Below are 13,379 nucleotides of genomic sequence, written 5' to 3'. Positions count from 1 at the left end.
TTTCTTATTATTCTTATTATTGTCGTGTCTCAGGGAATAGAAAGGCCTGAGGAGAAGGAGAGAGACATCAGAAGGACAGTCAGAACACACAGCATTTAGTGATGAAGTTCATCATCTTATATGTGCACAGTTTGTGGCATCCCCCCAAAATTACAAATGTAACACCAAAGATCACTGATCACAGAGCACCGTAACAAATATAATAATAATGAAAAAGTTTGAAATACTGTAAGAATTACCAAAATGTGACACAGAGACACAAAGGAAACAAATGCTGTTGGAAAATGGTGCCCATAGACTTGCTTGATGTGGGTCACCTCAAACCTTCAATTTGAAAAAACACAATATCTGCAAAGCACAACATAGTGAAGCTCAGTCAGACAAGGCACACTTGTATCCATCTACTTCTTTCTTTTCTGACTTTAAGTATAGCAACCTTCTTAAGAGTCACATGCAGGGAAAAAAAACTACCTCCCTTGTAATATAACCAGAAGGATTAAATATGATATGTGCAGTCCCCACACATTAAGGGTTCCATTTACCCCCTGCTTCCAGAAAGTGTCCAATCTTTCCTCATTCATTTATTCGTTCAGATCAGAGACCTGCAAGAATTTTTCATATTACATAACAAGTTACCCTTCACAAACTAAGTGCCAGATACATGTTTCTTAAGTTATTCCTTTTCCTTAAGTATATTTGCCCTCATAGTCTGATCACATTTTGATTTGTCTCACTTAAGTGGAGATGAGGTCATAAAGCAATGGTTATCTTTTTTTTTTTTTTTAAGTATGAGTCCCCACCTGGAAAATTGTCTCCACACCAATCCTTGCAGGTGTCCCCAGGAACAAATGAAGAAGAGCAGACTCTTAGAGGATGAAATTTCCCTTTGATGCTGTCAGTTCGGCAGGGTTTTGCAGACTGCGTTTAGGTTTGTCTCCTTCAGAAATTACTGAGCAGAGGCCATATAGTGGACCTTGCATGTAAGCAAAAAAATCTGAGTGTCAGCTCTTGTGAAATGCAGCCCTTCTTCTCTGGAACTCTTGTTGAGGGAGCTAGCTCTGCTAGAGTGAGAGGCTGGCCATGTGCCACGTGAATTTCTTTTTCCAAAACACCAGGTTGCTCTTTGCCCCAACCAACCCTGTCATAATTCTGCAATCCTAAAGCTGTGTGATACCAAAAGACCAGGTACCAGGAGGGGCATGTTGCGTTCCCATTCTCAAGTACCTGCAATGAGGGCAAGGTGATAGGAAAGATAGGGATGAGGTCTGATTTGCAGAATCTGGTGTCTTTTCTTACACATACACAGAAAAGAAAATATTTGCATGGAGTGACTAGAGTTGTTAGGATCCTCCTTTTTAAGGATAAGCTGTGCCCTCTCCCTTGCCCATTTTGAAGGTGTGGTTAAACATCCCAGTGACTCAATGTGGGCACTTCTTAGTCTCACTATTATGGAGGAGGACACTGAGGCTCAGTGTGGCTGAATTAGATAGAATTTAAACCCAGAGCCTTTTCACTCTGAAGTGCCCACTACCCCAACATTATCACAGTCTTAGCACTTGCTTTCCCATTCTCAGGAAAGAAAGGATGGTTCATAGAAAAGATACTTTGAGTCTCAGCTCCTCTGTGTAAAACAACCAAGAAGGGAAGCTTGACACTCTCTGGGTCCTTGTCCTCATCACATTCATCCTTATTCACTGGGTTAGTGGTTGGTTTCATTATAATGGGAAGAAGAGTCATTCCCATCAGAGGAGCAGGGACAGAAGTGACTAGTGTTGAGAGAGAAAGTTGAAAAAGCTTGTGTGCTCCTTCAGTCTATGGACCAGCAGAGCACAGGTCTGCACATATTTCTCTCTGTCCTTTCTAGGAGTCTTGATTCCTAGAATACTAATTCTTAATTTTATCTCCTAAGGTTGAAATCATTACAATCATTCCTTATTCTTTCTCCAAGGCCAAAGGCCACTGAAACTGCTCTGTCCCTATCAGCAGAGTGGGCACCTTGGTCCCTGTAGAGTCCACATCTCACAAAGGCTGACTATAACAAAAGAGTAGTGTCCCCTGTGCCCCAGCCCCCGACACCAGAACCCTGATTCTCTGTCTCCTTCAGCCTTAACACTCAGTCAAGATTTGTGTCTCTACCACCTGTATCTTAAACTAGTCTTTTAACCTCTCTGGGTGGTTTCCTCAGCTGACAAAAATGTTGTATCAGGTAACCAAACATTTTTCATGCTCTTCCTTGACTCTGTGGTTATTATCCTTGCTCTGTTATATGAAATAACAGTTATAAATCTTCTCACACACTTTGGGGTCAAATACAAGGAGAAAGGTTCCGGAGCAGTGGCATTAGTTCTATCTATGTGTTTTCCTCTGGGTGCTGGGTGCAGGTCCAGGTAATGATGATAGAAGCTGCATTGCATAGTGGCTCAGAGGGAGGATGATGGGGCCAAACCAACAGGGTCGAGATCCTGACTGCACCACTTTCCTACTAGATGACCTAGGACAAATTATTTCCTCTTTCCATGGTTCTGTTCTTGTATCTAGAGAGAGGAGTAAATAATGGCACTTACTTGGCAGGGTTTTGAGGAAATATTAAGTCCTTCCCCTGTTCTGCCATAAGTGAGTCTGTGTTTCCTTTCTTACCGAAGAGGTGCCCTTCCTTAATTGGAATTCCAGCTGGTGGGTTGCCTTGTGCCTGCAGATCCTTAATGAGTTCCAGAAGAAGTATGATTTTAGTTTATCCAGCCTTCTCTTATCATTAGTGTGGGAACAATGCTTTTTCCAGCTTTCCAAACCCTAAATATAAGCAGAAATGAGATTACATCTTTCCTTCATTTAGATATATATAATTATAATGGCTTAGACAATAATTGCTCAAAGAAGTTCCTGATACATGGTAAGCATATATAAATGCTTTATTAAATAAAGAAAGGATAATTGAATATAATGCATTATGCATGTACAGATATTTAGTGGAAATAATTCTTTTCTGGTGTTCTAGGTTTAGTACTTTTCCATAAGGCTCATATTGATGAAATGACAGAGAGAAACATTTCTTTAAAAGTTTCCACTGGGGGGAGAGGGGAGGAGCAAGATGGCAGAGGAGTAGGAGACCTAAATTTCCTCTGGTCCCAGGAATTCAGCTAGATAGGAATCAAACCATTCTGAACATCTACGAACTCAACAGGAGATTGAGGAAAAGAATAGCAGCAACTCTCTGAACAGAAAAGCGACCACTTTCTGGAAGGTAGGACGTACAGAGAAGTGAATCTGAGGTGATATTCAGGAAGATAGCGTGGGCCTCCATCAGCTGCTACCAGCAAGTGATAGAGCAGCAGAGCACAAAATCGGAACTTTTAGTAGTCGGCTTTGCTGAGGGACGTCGCTCCAGTGGCTAAGTGGGGGTTGGAACACTCGCTGGGACAGTGTGGTCTCAGGACCCTCGGGGTCACAGAAAGACTGGGGGTGCCTGAGTGTGGCAAAGCTCCCAGGTATCGAAGCAGGGAAGCCAGCTGCAGAGACAGAGCCAAGGAGTGGGCTCTCAGCTCGGGGTTGCCATAAACTGTGATCCGCGGCACAGTCGGGCCACTGCTCCTCCAGCAGGGACCCAACAAGCGGCAGATCCGGGGAGACTCCCCTGCCTTAAAAAAAAAAAAGAAGTGAAACTCATAGAAACAGGGAATAGAAAAGTGGTTGCCAGGAGCTGTGGGGTAGGGGAAATAGGGAGACGTTGGTAAAAGGATACAAACATTCAGCTATCGGATGAGTAAGATCTGAGGAACTAATGTAAAACATGGTGACTGTAGTTAACAGTATTATGTAATTGAAATTTGCTGAGGGAGTAGAACTTAAATGTTCACACACATGTGATAAATATGTGAGGTGTTGGGTATGTTCATTAACTAGATAGTAGGAGCTCTTTCACAGTGTGGGTATCAAGTCACCATTATATACACTTTAAATATCTTAAAACTTTGCCAATTATACTTCAGTCGAGCTGGAAAAAAGAAAATTACAAACCTACAGAAAAATTGCAAGATGATATAATTAGAACTTGTCTATTCTTCACCTGGATTTATCTATTAAGATTTGGACACATTTGCTTTATATACAATTACATGTATAATTACTTTTAATATTTTTTGTTACTTCTTTTAAAAAATATTTTATTTATTTATTTGACAGAGAGAGAGCGAGAGCAGGAACACAAGCAGGGGGAGTGGGAGAGGGAGAAGCAGGCCTCCCGCCTGTCAGGGAGCCCGATGCGGGGCTCCATCCCAGGACCCCGGGATCATGACCCGAGTTGAAGGCAGATGCCTAACGACTGAGCCACCCAGGTGCCCCTTTTTGCTATATCTTTTAAAAGTAATACATTTCACAGCTTTTTCCCCTTAAATATTTCAAGGTGGTCAAATAAATAAATAAAATCTTTAAAAAAATATTTCAGGGTCTATATTTTATGTTTTTTTAAATTATTTTTTAAAAAGATTTTTATTTATTTGACAGAGAGAGAGCGCACACAAGCAGGGGGGAGCAGGAGGCAGAGGGAGAGGGAGAAGCAGGCTTCCCACAGAGCAGGGAGCCTGATGTGGGGCTTGATCCCAGGACCCTGGGATCATGACCTGAGCCAAAGGCAGACGCTTAACGACTGAGGCACCCAGGCGCCTCTATAAATAACTTTTAAATGAAACAATAAAATTCACAAGGAGACTAAGTAAATAAAGAATGTCAATAAATCCCAGAAGAACTGCATTAAGATGAGGACAGAAAACCCTGGGGTTTGTGGTTTAGATGGCAAATACCATCAAGCTATTATATACAGTAGGAGAACCTTCTCTTTCCTCTCCAGACCATGTCCATCTCCCTTAAATGTTTTCTACAGTGATGGTGAGCAAGACCATCTACACAAAAACATAGGATAGCCTAATGAATAATATAGAAGAATAAATGTGTAGATTATATATCTACAGAGGGAACATTATAAGGAAACCAACCTCTATAATAAAACAGTGCTGCATGTCATGGTTAAAGAAAAAAGACTCAGTAAAACTGAGGAAGAACTTAACATTACTTTTAAATAGCCTTTGTAAAGTTAGGTAACTTATGAAGACAGCATCCATATTCCCCTTCCTGCTGCACACCAGGAAGCAGTGTCTCAATCTCATGCATGACATGTAATCCTGTCTTTCCAACTGGTATCATGAGGAATCTTCTTCTCTCTCTGAGTGTCATGAGGTCTCCTATAATTACTTTAGTGACACAGTATCCCTCCTCCCTTGTTGACCACAGGGATGTCTTAGAGAGGGATCTTAGCTTGTACACCTATGGATGTGATGGCTGTTAGTTTGGTGTGTTAAGGAAATAGACTGTGATGGTCTACAATCTTGGTATGGAGAGCTCTTCCCCTCTTCCTTCTGGCAATTCAGATATACTAAAAAGTCTTAAATTCCAAGTCTCTTGTTTTTTCATGCCTTCCCAAAACAGTATCTTTGGGTATCTGGATTCAGCTAGATAGTAGGTCCAGAAAAAGGATATAAAACACAATCTTTTCTATTATTGTTGCAGGCATCATAAATGAGAGAAAGAGGCAGAAAGAAAACTTGGGCCCCCAGTTTGGGTCTCAGAGGTTTCTAATATTTAAGGACAGGCTAGGACACATATCCTCTCACTGTGGAACATCTAGCCAGCTCTAACATTTGATAATAGGACCAAGATTGCAGAATTGGTTAATGTCGATGTTAATTTCAGGGACTTTGGGGGTGCCTTAAAAATGGTTCAAGATGAGAAGTGCAGCAACTGTGCTATTGCTGAGTGGTGGAGATGGAGGATGTGATTCTAAATATGGGGCCACAAAGGACAGAAAGGTAGGTGGCAGTGTGGGGAAAATGATCTTTCAGGTAGAATTTCAAATAACTCTGGTGAATGTCCTTGCCAGGCATTTCTTGGTTTATGTCTTTCTGTGTTATTACATATCCTAGCTGAAAATATTCTTTCCTTTGCTATAAATCAATTTGGCTTTCAATAGTCAGCATGTTTAATAGGGATCATGAAAAGGGGTAATTTGTGTCTGCCTCGTAATTCAACTGGTGTCCATACTGGGACTCTAGCCAATAAAAATGTATATTTCCTTTTCCTGCCACTGACATTTCTGGCACAAGGACTACTGAACTTATATACGTGGTAAGTGCTAGATTTGTACCCAATTATTTTGAATCCAATTTATAAATTATACTCTGGACATCTTGTAGCTTGGTCTCACCCAATTTGCTAACCATTCCCTGCCCGCCCCTCCCCCCCACCTTATAAAGATAATCTTCAGTCCATATTGCACCTATCCTCGTGCTTAATACTAAAACTTACAACTTATGTTTTTGGAGTGCTTAATATGTGGCCAGACATTTTCCCAATTTGTTTATATTTTCTCATTCATTTGATTTGTGCAATACACCTATAATTTGGGAACTGTCATTTTCCCTCATTTTAAAGATGAGAATTCTGTGACACAGAGATCTTAAATAATTTCCCCCACTTTATAGAGCCAACAAAAGGCAGATCTGCGATTTTCATTCAGAGTCCAGCTCCACAGTATGTACTTTTAATCACTACACTACACTGCTCCACCCCCAGTGTTTATATAATATTATTGATGTGTTTTGTTTTATATTAATAGGTGATTACTAGAATGTAAGCTCCTCAAGGGATCTATGTTTCATTCAGTATGTGTCCAAATTCCTAGAATAGTCCCTGGCACACAGTAGGAACTTTAGTATTCCATATTAAGTAAAGGTTGTGTAAATGTGATATATTAGTACAATTGAATATTTGTCATTTGATATATATTGATCTCTTTATATATTGATCTATAAATATACACACACACATATAGAGAGAGATCTATAAAGATATTCACAAATATATATATAGATTCATCTATTATCTATAGACCTATAGACAGACTGTTTGTGCCCACTATCCCCTCTCAATGTCTTCCAACTGATGGACCCTCTAGTTTAACTTCCACAATCAAACACAAAATTTGTTTATAGCAGGGTGATTATCAGGATGGAAATTGACCCTTTTCAAGAAAGATAACACTGTTCTCACTCTCTTGGGGTTTCTGTGAGGAAAAATGTTACCACTAGTCAGTCTTTCTCTTAAGAACACCCTGAGGATCATATACACCTGATATCATATATTTATGTGCATAATATGTTAATATGATTATTAAACAGAGATCAAAGGTCTACTAGTGAAAGATTCACTTCACAACACCTACTGAAGTGATAGGACACACTTTGGTCAGTAAATAAAGGGGGTCAGGAGTGATGTCACCAAGATGGTGGGATGTGAGGCTCTTGACTTTCTCTCCTCCCAGGGACACGCTCAGAGGGGGCATTTCCCTCTGAGAGAAATCCAGAAACTTGCAGAGCAACTTGTACACATTAGGTGAATGAGAAGAGAGTCACAATGGAATGGATAGGAAGGGCTAAGATATGCTTGCCATAAACCCCACCCCAGCACAGCACCTTACAATTGGTAGGGAACCCCCAACTCCCAGTTTCTTCCTGAGAAGCAAAGGGTTAGACCACATATATAGTACCCAGTTTTAAGGCTACCACCCAAGGGATGGGCCCCCAAATCACCTTTCTCTGAGAGCCAGTGTGACTTGACATACATGAATCTCACAGGGCCACATCAAACAAAGAAGCAGTTTTAAAATGGGTGCATGAGCACTTTTTTTGCAGCTATCCCTTCCAGGCTCAGCACAGAAGGAGCAGGCAAAATGCCATCTCCCAGTTTCTCCCTGGAAAGGATTTGACCGTATACTTTCCCAGCTGCTGCCTTAGGTTCTGGCTTCTAATCAACTCACATGTGGGAGCTCACTGGGATATTCCCAGCAACCTAAAAGAGCTGGTGGATATATCTTCTGCTTTCTCTCCTGGGATAGCTGCAGTAATAAAACAAAGGCTCCAGCTTCTTCCTGAAAGGAGTTTGTCTACAAATCTACTACCTCATCATCTTCTCTCTATCCTTTTTTTTTTTTTTTTAGCACCTCATCTTCTAGGGCTGTCCTTTGAGGGACTGACTTCTAAATTACCTACCTTTGCGAACCAGTGAGGTTCAGCATTCATGAATCCCTCAGGAACACACAAAATAAAGAGGTAGCTTTTACAAAAGCTTTCCCAGAGGCTATCCCCTCTGGCTTAGCACAGAGTAAGTAGGCAAAAACACCCAGTTCCCAGTTTCTCTCTGATAGGGGCTAGATTGTAATATCTTGACTCTTCCAGGTGCTGCCTGGATGTTGGGCTTCTAATTAGCTTGCATTGGAAGCTGAAGGGGCTGGCACATAATGGCTCTCTGGGAGCCTAAACAGGCATGTGGGTAATTCCCATGCTGTTGGGACACCAACAGATCTTGACATACCCTAATCTCCTGGGAACCACAAAAAGCAAAGACAGTGGTTTGTGCAAACACAGAGGCTTGAGGAAAATAAAGGCTCAGGTCAAGCTTATTGACAAAGATTATTTCCTACATGAGGCAAGTCTGTCAAGATTGGGAGACATGGCTGTTTTATCTAATGTGCAAAAACCAGTACAGAGAGTTAAGGAAAATAAAGAACAGAGGAATATGTTCCAAACAAACAAACAAACAAAAAAACCAATCTTAATGAAACATAGATAAGTAATTTACCTGACAGAAAGTTTCAAATAATGGTCATAAAGATGCTCACCAAGGTCAGGAAAGCAGTGCATGAACAAAGTGAGCATTTCAATAAAAAGACAGAATATATTTTAAAAGTACCAAACAAATCACAATAACTAAACTGAAAAATTCAATAGAGTGGTTCAACAATAGTCAAGATCAGATGGAGAAAAGGATTAGCAAACTCAAAGATAGGTCAGTGGAAATAATCTAATCAGAGGAGCAAAAATAAAAAAATAAAAAGAGTGAAAATAGCTTAACCAATTTATGGAACACAATCAAGTGGACCAATATACCTATTATAGATGTCCCAGAAGGAGAAAAGAGAGAGAATAGCACAGAAATGTGTTCAAAATAATAATGGCTAAAAACTTCCCAAACTTGGGGAAAGAAATAGACACTAAAATCCAGGAAACCCAAAGAGAACCAAAAAAAAAAAAAAAAAATTTTAATCCAAAGAGACCCACACCAAGACACATTATAATTTAATTGTTAAAGAAAAAGTTACTTTTACATAGAAGGAAGCCCTAATAAGACTACAAGCAGATTTTTTTCAGCAGAAACCTTGCATGCTTGAAGGGAGTGGAATGATATATTCAAAGTGCTGAAAGAAAAACAACTGCCAGCCAAGAACTGCTTTACCCATGAAAGTTTCCTTCAGAACTTGAGGGGAGATAGATTTTCCCAGGCAAACAAAAGCTGAAGGAGTTCATTACCACTAGAGCAGCCTTACAACAAATGTTAAAAGAATTTCCTCAAGTTGAAAGATATTCAGTACAAATGGAAACCAAAAGAGAGTAGGAGTAGTTTTACTTATATCAGGCCAAATAGACTTTAAGTCAAAACTATAGCAAGAAAGAAAGGTCATTATATAATGATAAAAAGGTCAATTTATTCAAAGAATATAACACTTAAAAATGTATATGTACCAAACAGTGGAGTGCCTAAATATATAAAGCAGATATTGACAGATCTGAAATGAGAGATAGAAAACAATAAAAATAATAGTAAGGGACTTCAATATTCCACTTTCAACAATGAATAGATCACCCAGGCAGACAATCAGGAAAGAAACATTGGATTGTAGCTACCTATTAGACCAAATGGACCTAACAGATACATACACACATTCCATGATACAGTAACTGAGTACACATTTTTCTTAAGGGCACATGGAACATTCTCCAGGATAGGTTATATATTAGACCACAAAACAAGTCTTAACAAATTTTAAAAGATTGGAATCATACCCAGCATCTTCTCTGACCACAGTGACATACAACTAGAAATCAGTAACAAAGACAAAAACTGGAAAATACACAAGTATTTGGAGATTAAATAATATGTTCCTGAACAACAGTGAGTCAAAAAATTAATTAAAATTTTTTTCAGACAAATGAAAAAGGAAACACTATATGCCAAAATGTATACAATGCAGCAAAAGCAATTCAAAGATAAAAGTTTATGATGATAAATGCTTAACTTAAGAGAAAAAGATCTCAATCTAATCTCACACCTCAAAAAATTAAAAAAGAAGAAATAGGCACAAAATTAGTAAAAAGAAGAAAACTACTTGAGCATAAATATATAAAATAGAGACTTAAAAATAATAGAAAAGATAAAAGAGACTAAGGGATTTTTAAAAAAAATTTTTATTGTTATGTTAATCCCCATACATTACATCATTAGTTTTAGATGTAGTGTTCCATGATTCATTGTTTGTGCATAACACCCAGTGCTCCATGCAGAACGTGCCCTCCTCAATACCCATCACCAGGCTAACCCATCCTCCCACCCCCCTCCCCTCTAGAACCCTCAGTTTGTTTTTCAGAGTGAGACTAAGGGATTTTTTAAGGATAAACAAAATTGATTAACTTTTAGGTAGACCAACTAAGAAAAAAAGAGAAAAGACTCAAATGAATAAGACCAGACATGAAAGAAGAGAGATTACAAATGATGACACAAAAATGAGAAGAATCACAAGAGACCACTATGAACAATTATTAACCAACAAATAGGATAACCTAGAAGAGATTGATAAATTCTTAGAAACATGGGGCGCCTGGGTGGCTCAGTCATTAAGTGTCTGCCATCAGCTCAGGTCATAGTCTCAGGGACCTGGGATCGAGCCCCACATCGGGCTCCCTGCTCAGCGGGGAGCCTGCTTCTCCCTCTCCCACTCCCCGTGCTTGTGTTCCGTCTCTCGCTGTGTCTCTCTCTGTCAAATAAATAAAATCTTAAAAAAAAATTCTTAGAAACATGGAACCTATAAAAACTAAATTATAAAGAAGTATAAAATTTGATCAAACCAATTACTAGTAAGGAAGCTGAATAATCAAAAACTCCCAACAAAGAAAAGCTCAGGACCAGAGGACTTCATTGGTGAATTCTACCAAACATTTAAAGAAGAATTAATGCAAACCTTTCTCAAACCCTTCGAAAAAATTAAAGAGGAGGGTACACTTCCAAACTCATTTTATATGGCCGACATCACCCTGATACCAAAGTTAGACAAGGACACACAAGAAAACTAAAGATCAGTGTCCCTGATGAACATAGATGCAAAAATACTCAACAAAAAACTAGCAAGCCACATTCAACAACACTTTAGAAGAATCATACACCATGAGCAAGTGGATTTTATCCCTGTATATTAGCCCACAGCTAACATCATACTCAATGGTGAAAAGCTGAAAACTTTTCCTCTAAGATTAGGAAAAAGAGATGTCTACTCTTGCCACTTATCTTCAACATAGCACTGCAGGTTGGGAAAAGAGATAAAAGCCATCCAAGTTAAGAAAGAAGTGAAATTGTGTCTACTGGTGACATTATCTTATGTATAGAAAACCCTAAAGATTCTACCCCCCCCAAAAAAACCCTACTAAAACTAAGAAACAAATCAGTAGAGTTGCAGAATACAAAGTCAGGACACAAAAATGAGTTGATTTCTAGACTCTAACGATGAATTATCAGAAAGAGAAATTAAGAAAGTCCCATTTATAGTAACAACAAAAAGAATAAAATGCTTAGGAATAGTTTTAAACAGGGAGGTCAAAGATCTGTACACTGAAAACTATAAAACATTAATGAAAGAAATTTAAGAAGACACAAATGGAAAAGGATTCTGTGTTCATGGACTGAAAAAATTAATATCGTGCAGATGTCCATTCTACGAAAAGCAATCCTTATCAAGGCAATCCTTATCAAAATTCCAATAGAAATAGAAAAAACAATCCTAAAATTTGTATGGAACCACGAAAGACCCCAAATAGCCAAAAAGATTCTGGGAAAGAAGAAGAAAGCAGGAGACATTATACTTCCTGACTTCTGTGTTAGAAAACTATAATAATCAAAACAGTGTAATATTGGCATAAAAGCAGACACATAGATTACTGGAAGAGAATAGAGAGCCCAGAAATAAACCCATGCATATATGGTCAGGTAATTTTCAACAAAGGTTCCAGAAATACATAATAAAGAAATGACAGTCTCTTCAATATATGGTGTTGGGGAACCTGGATATCCACATGCAAAAGAGTGAAATTAGACCACTACCTTACACTATACACAAAATCAACTCAAAATGAATTAAAGACATACACATAAGACCAGAAACCATAAAACTCCCAGAAGAAGACTTAGGGGAAAAACTCCTTGACATTGGTGTTGGTAACAATTTTTTGGATTTGACACCAAAAGCAAACACAGTAAAAACAAAAATTAATGAGTGGGACTACATCAAGCTAAAAAGTTTCTGCACAGCAAAGGAAACCATCAACAAAATAAAAAGGCATAGTATGAAATGGGAGAAAATATTTGAAAACTATATATCTAATGAGAGATTAATATCCAAAATATATAAGGAACTCATATAGCTCAAGAGCAAAATAAAACAAAACCCCATATAATCCAACCAAAAAATGAGCAGAGGACCTGAAAAGACATTTTTTCTGAAGAAGACACACAAATGGCTAATAGGTACATGAAAAGATGCTCATCACTAATCATCAGGATAGGTAAATCAAAACCACAGTGAGATATTACCTTCACCTGTCAGGGTTTGTGTTACCAAAAAGACAAGAGATAACGAGGCTAGCAAGGATGTGGAGAAAAGGGAACCTTTGTGCACTGTTGGTAGGAATGTAAATCATTACAGCCACTATAGAAAACAGTGTGGAGGTTCTTCAAGAAATTAAAAATAGAACTTCATTATGACTCAGCAATCCTACTTCTGGGTATATAGATCCAAAGGAAATGAAATCACTACCTAGGAAAGATTTCTGCATTCCCACATTCACCACATTGTTCACAACAGCCAACTCATGGAAACAAGCTAAGTGTCCATTGACAGATGAATGGATAAAAATGATGTGATGCAAACACACACACACACACACACACACAATGGAATATTATTCATCCATAAAATAACAAGGAAATCCTGCCATTTGTGACAACATGGATGAATCTGGAGGGCATTATATTAGTGAAATGAGCCAGACAGATAAAGACAAATACTATGGTATCACTTATATGTGGAACCTCAAAAAAAAAAAAAAGTCGAACTCATAGAAATATGAGTGGTTTCTATGAGTTCGAAAAATGGTGGTTGCCAGGGGCTGGGATGTGGATGGCATAGGGAGAGGCTGGTAAAAGTGTTCAAACTTTCAGTCTTAAGATGA

Source organism: Mirounga angustirostris, unplaced genomic scaffold, assembly GCF_029215605.1.
Source record: "Mirounga angustirostris isolate CCGP_5_RB_7025 unplaced genomic scaffold, mMirAng1.0.hap1 SCAF_13, whole genome shotgun sequence".
Classification (NCBI taxonomy): domain Eukaryota; kingdom Metazoa; phylum Chordata; class Mammalia; order Carnivora; family Phocidae; genus Mirounga; species Mirounga angustirostris.
This window is presented reverse-complemented; position numbering follows the sequence as displayed.